Raw genomic sequence first — 6,945 nt, 5'->3', positions numbered from 1 at the left:
AACACAGGGAACCCTGCCCAGAGGTTGTGACTCTCTTGATCTGGAGGGACAAGGGGTTTTAATGGAGTTTCACTTGTTAACATGGGAGATACTCAGTTCTTAGGTCCCCAGCAGGCATTGCCCTCTGCAGTGGTTATACTCCAGGCAGCCAGCTAGGAGCTTCTCTCATCCTGCTTAACAAAGGGGGGTAAAGTTCATCGCAGTTCCTTAAAACAGAGTCCGAAAGAATATCAGGCTTACTTTCTTTGTTACCCATTTTCACGTCCAATATACTTATGTTTTTACCACAGAAATCACAGAACAAAACACACAAAACAAACAAGAAAAACATATAGAACACAGAACAAAACACAAAATACAGAAACCCGAACTTGAAACAAAAAACATAGGAGCAATGCAACGTCTTGCTAAAGCTCCGAAGTAGGACCACGTACATGCCAGTCATCACATCTCTACCATTCCAGATGAATTCCCTACAGAACAGAACAGAGGACAGAACGATTCTCATTACTGTACCGAAAACGAGTATATGTGAGCCTCCCCAGGACACCTCTATGTCATCAGAACAGATGATATTATAACATCTGATATCCTTTATAACGGATATCAGATGTTATAAAGGTGCCACTTAATTTTTGAGGCCTCCTCCACCAGGTGATTGCTAATAGTTTTAGTGCGGTGGTTCACCGCAGTGCTCCTGGGACCTAACGCTCACTCCATGACCTTGGAACAGCTCAAGATGTGCACCCACTAGAGTGGCTCTCCAGCCCGGAGCCCTGAAGGGAAGGCCAGATTCAGATTTTCCAGCAGTCTGGTCTTGTGATCTGGTCGGCAGGGTCATCTTGCTGGGGAACTCAAAAAAATTAGATGAGGACACAAAAAAAGAACACTGACACCAACTAAAATCAAATTGAGGCAAGCTTATTATGTCAACCGGCTGGGCTGCCTCTCCATCCCAAAAAGGCAGGAACAAGACAGAAACCCCGCCTTTCCTACAGCACAGCTATATAGCCCAGAAAGTTACACAAAATGGGGGTTACAGATAACAGAACTTTGACAAGCATCACAAAAATGGTAGTTCATTTATTTATTTATTTATTTTTTGGTGGCCCCAATATCAGAAATTATGAGGACAAATAGAGCCTCAGAGAGGGTCGTTGTCTGGCCAGGGAAGGCCAAAATTTATGATGTGTCACTAAAGTTTCAGCGAGGGCTGCTATCTGGTCAGAGAGTCAAGCATGGGTGAATTCAAGGCACGGGCAGGCATTCCAAGCAGGTTCAGAATTTGCAGTTATTTATAGTAAAGCCAAAATTAACTTTTTATGGCTTTGTGGCAAGATGACTCCCAATTTTAATAAAAGATCAGGTTGGGTCTATCAACCCGTGTCCCTTACTTTTGGAAACTACTCTACCACCTCCAAGGTTGTGAACTCCTGAGCATTTTCCAGTACAGATATGTATTCACAGATTTTCTAACTCTTCTACTCTAATTGTGTCTTACTTGGGGCAAAGATAATTTCAAGGTATTGTGCTGGATGAGAGTGGAAAAATTTTTGTGCAGCACATATTTGCATACACATTGGATTCATTATCTAATTTTCCATTCAAAATACTGAATCCATGACACTAACCAAAACCAGACTAGACTCTGACTACTAATTCTAATATGATGGAGAAAAACAACCCAAAGAGAATAGAAATAGAAGCAGTTCAGAGTAGGCATGGTGTATAGTTAGACTTGCCTTTTGCCTGATAAATTGTTGGTGTTATAAATCTAGTCAATTTTTAATTGAAATAGTTCTCCATGTGTTTTTAAAGTTAACAAATATGTGAATTCCTGTCTCCCTTTCTCTGAAGCCTATTCAGCACATGTATTTTTTAGGTTCACATATAGAATCCTACATGGTATCACACATACATTCTTATGAGGTGGCTGACTTGGCAGATACAAATCGTAAAAAGAGATCACTCCTCCTAAGCACTGTTTTAACAGAAAATTCAATCTATGTGTTTGCTTCCTAGTTGAACAACATTATACATAAATACAAGTTCAGTAAAATAAATACTTTTGTATCTGTGAAAGATATATATTTCATGATGAATTTCGATTGGCATATGTATTGCTAATTTTTAATGTTCCTGTGTGTGTTTTGTGTGTGAGTGTGTGTATATGTATATATATATATATATATATATATATACACACACTCTCCAGATTTTTCAAAATATGAAATATATATGCCTTATTATACACTCCCCACATTCATTCATGTTCATGTATGTGGATTTATAATAAACTTTTCACAAGATTATTCTCAAAAATATTCATCCACCTGAAATACATATTTGTCTCCTAGTACTGAAAAATAACTTTAGTGAATGGTGCACACAAATCCTAATATTTCTACAGTATCTGACCCAGTTTAACATTAATGCAAGTAGATTCCTATGTGACAAGTTGTGTATTTTGACGTTCATTTTTATGCAACACTAGTACATTACTATTTCTTCAGTTTATGCACATCATAAGATATATATTTATCCACAAGTTCATAAATTTATAGACATTTGTTTCACTTTCAATTACTTCCTGCTTCAGAACACATGTATTCCTCCAGGTTTCTTTTTTTTTAAATTTTTATTGTTGGTTGTTCAAAATATTACATAGTTTTTGATATATCATATTTCACACTTTGATTCAAGTGGGTTATAAACTTCCATTTTTACCCCGCATACACATTGCAGAAAAACATCAGTTACCCATCCATTGATTTACATATTGCCATACTAGTGTCTGTTGTATTCTGCAGCCTTTCCTCTCCTCTACTATCCCCCTCTTCTTCCCTCCCCTCCCCTCTTCTCTCTCTACCCTCTCTACTGTTATTCATTTCTCTCCCTTGTTTTTTTTCCTCTTTCCCCTCACTTCTTCTTGTATGCAATTTTGTATAACCCTGAGGGTCTCCTTCCATTTCCATGCAATTTCCCTTCTCTCTTCCTTTCCCTCCCACCTCTCATTCCTGTTTAGTGTTAATCTTCTCAGGCTCTTTGTCCCTACTCTGTTATTAGTTACTCTCCTTATATCAAAAAGACATTTGGCATTTGTTTTTCAAGGACTGGCTAGCTTCACTTAGCATAACCTGCTATAATGCCATCCATTTCCCTGCAAATTCTATGATTTTGTCATTTTTTAATGAAGAGTAATACTCCATTTTGTATAAAAGCCACATTTTTTTATCTATTCGTCTATTGAAGGGCATCTAGGCTGGTTCCACAGTCTTGCTATTGTGAATTGTGCTGCTATGAACATCGATGTAGCCGTGTCCCTGTAGCATGCTCTTTTTAGGTCTTTAGGGAATAGACCGAGAAGGTTAACAGCTGGGTCAAACGGTGGTTCCATTCCCAGCTTTCTAAGAAATCTCCATACTGCTTTCCAAATTTGCTGCACCAATTTGCACTCCCACCAGCAATGTACAAGTGGACCCTTTTCCTCACGTCCTCACCAGCACTTGTTGTTGTTTGACTTCATAATGGCTGCCAATCTTACTGGAGCAAGATGATATCTTAGGGTGGTTTTGATTTGCATTTCTCTGACTGCTAGAGATGGTGAGCATTTATTCATGTACATGTTGATTGATTGAATGTCCTCCTCTGAGAAGTGTCTGTTCAGGTCCTTGGCCCATTTGTTGATTGGGTTATTTGTTATCTAATTGTCTAATTTTTTGAGTTCTTTCTATACTCTGGATATTAGGGCTCGATCTGAAGTTTGAGGAGTAAAGATTTGTTCCCAAGATGTAGGCTACCTATTTACTTCTCTTATTGTTTCTTTTGCTGAGAAAAAACTTTTTAGTTTGAGTAAGTCCCATTTGTTGAATCTAGTTATTAACTCTTGTGCTATGGGTGTCATATTAAGAAATTTGAAGCCAGACCGCACAGTATGTAGATCATAGCCAACTTTTTCTTGTGTCAGACACTGTGTCTCTGATTTGATATCAAGCTCCTTGATCCATTTTGAGTTAACTTTTGTTCATGGCAAGAGAAAGTGATTCAGTTTCATTTTGTTGCATATGGATTTCCAGGTTTCCCAGCAACATTTGTTGAAGCTGCTATCATTTCTCCATTGTGTGCTTTCAGCCTCTTTATCAAATATAAGATAGTTGTAGTTTAGTGGATTGGTTTCTGTGTCCTCTATTCTGTACCATTTGTCCAACCGCCTGTTTTGGTACAGTACCATGCTGATTTTGTTACTATTGCTCTGTTGTATAGTTTGAAGTCTGGTATCACTATACCGCCTGATTCACAGTCTTTTCATGAGACTTCATTCCAAACGCATTATTTTCTATTTCCATTATCACCTTTGAAGCAAAACTCACATACACGTCATGATCAACCATAACCCTAATATTACCATTAGATGTATAACTGGTTGGAATGAAGGATTGTACATCAATATAGATATTCTGTATATTTTCAGATATCAATTCAATCCATTATTTAAAGTTGGAAAAAGTTATATTATTTGTTCACAGTATGGTCTATTCATGCATTATGTCTATATTCATAGACACAGGGTACACCTTTTTATACCCCCAATACTTATTTATACATCTTCAAAATATTGCTCCCAGAAATGGTGGAAGAAATACTCATATCACCTGATGTACATATACATTTTATCAAAGTAATATTCTGGACACAATTACAAAGATCACACTTAAGGTTGTACCAAAGCCTAAATGGAAAGTGAGCATGGATCACGAAAAACATCCATGTCCAGGTTGCCTAATGCTCTCAAATGTCAACCCGATTGGTGACTACACATTTGTTTCTTCCTAAGATTATATATTCAACATCAAGCCAGTTGAAAATGTCTAATCCTATCACTCAGTTTATACTTTGCCTGATTTCCTAATGTCTCTATTATTATCTGCTTTCCTTCATATTTTCCCCAGTTCATCATTGTGACTGACTCTTCACATGTGCTCACATTTACACTCACTCTGTACCCAAAACCCTATTGCTAAAGATTTTTTGGACATAATCCTATATTCACTCTTCCGACTAATTCCTAATCCTACCGACTATCCCTTTTTGAGTGGATGTTCTCTTCGACATTAAATCATCCAAGGTACAAGGAACGCTACCATTGTATATTGATTAATCTGAGACATCTGGGCAGAATATAATTCAAAGCTAAGTATCCCAGTCAAGGGCCCAAAGACCTTCTGGGCTTCAAATTTTACCTAGATTTCTGTATTCATACTTATATTACACTTATATTCCTATGAATATTTCAGGTTCCCAATACCATAATTCATCCCGTAGAATGATTCCTAACCCAAATGGAACATGATATTAACCCTAACCATACACTGTTCCCTCAATCTAACTTTACGAAAGAGCAGGGACAGAGTTGGTCTTACAATACAGGAATTTAGAGGATCCTCCACCTGCTGAGAACCTCAAAGGTCAACAAAGAAATGATCCCTGGAGAAGATATAGGCAGCTATGAAGGACCTGTGAAAGCAAAAGTCATATTCCATGGCAAACAACTTGGTCAGATGAAGGGATGTGTCTGAATCAACATTTCTCTTCTTAATGTATAGAAGATGGACCAAACCAGGCTTGAACTCTGGTGTGATTCCCCTTACAGACTGAGTTCTGGAACTGACATCAGAAAAATATTGCCATTAATTGTGTTAGGATTTTAGGAGGCAAAGCATGAGAGTCGCCCTTGGAAAGAAAAGTGAGATCTAGGAACAGGGTGGCTTTCCACAGAGCACTGGGAATCTCAGCCAGAATATCACATGATTTTATTTTGAAAGACGTGGCAGCCATAGTTGACAGTCAAAACACACATGGACCTCACATTGTAGACTGCAATAGGCCTGGCTTCATGTGACCTATTGGCCACTTTTTGGGAAGCCTTGCCTGTGAGAGTTCTCCAGAGTTTTCATTGAAATGAGCTTCCCCACCATTTAATGGTTCCTGAATGAATTGTAACCCACAGTGCCTTCAACATCTTCCTTGAAAAACGGCTAGATAAATTCCATGAAATTTTTGAAATTCCCAAGACCAGGTGGCACTGGAGAACCTTTGGATGTCCTGTTGCTGATCATGAGTGTACCAGACAGTGCCTTGATTTACTGGGTTTCATGAAAATGGTGTAGAACAGATTTGCCAGTAAGTTGGAGCCTGCTGATTAGTGGGCCTAGAGCAGTGGTGTGTAGGTGTGTGATAATACATCTGTTGTGGGGCCATGTGGATCTGCCATTAGCTTCCAAATGGCTTGTGATTGACATGGTGTAGCCAACAGAAGCTTATTTGTAAATGCATCTTGTTATATGGAGAGATTTCAGGGCAATGTTCAGAATCATGTTGCTATGTATAAGGGGGCAAGCTCTGTGGGATATTAGCCTGGTTGATGCATTCCCCTGCAGACCCTGACCCAACACACGTGACAGAACCCGCTCCAGCACTGTGTCCCAGTTGAACTCCTTGTATTTTGTGGAGCAAATATGAAATTCCCAATGCAGCAGGAAGAAAAACCACGAAAAGTGGAGGACAAAAAAATGGCTTCACTGTCCACACGGGGAGACACTTAGCGCACAGTGGCCACATTTTACCAACAAAGAGCGAATTCAGCACTGCTGCCTCATGTTCATTGGAAAAGAAGAAACCATGTCCTCCAGGTCACATAGATGCAGACGCAGCTTTGATGGTCTCATTAGAAAAGAATCTAAAGCTCCTGACAACAATATATATTTCAAGTGTCAAACCTCAGAGGCAGTTCCTCAAGAAGTCTTTAGGCCGAAAGAGCTCCATGTTTGTGGAATGTTTACCCTGTCCCTTACTTTTGGAAACTATTCTACCACATCCAATGTTGTGAAACCCTGAGCATTTTCCATTCCATATATATATTAACAGATTTTTTTACTCTTCTCCTCT

Source organism: Callospermophilus lateralis, unplaced genomic scaffold (genome assembly GCF_048772815.1).
Source record: "Callospermophilus lateralis isolate mCalLat2 unplaced genomic scaffold, mCalLat2.hap1 Scaffold_1313, whole genome shotgun sequence".
Classification (NCBI taxonomy): Eukaryota; Metazoa; Chordata; class Mammalia; order Rodentia; family Sciuridae; genus Callospermophilus; species Callospermophilus lateralis.
This window is presented reverse-complemented; position numbering follows the sequence as displayed.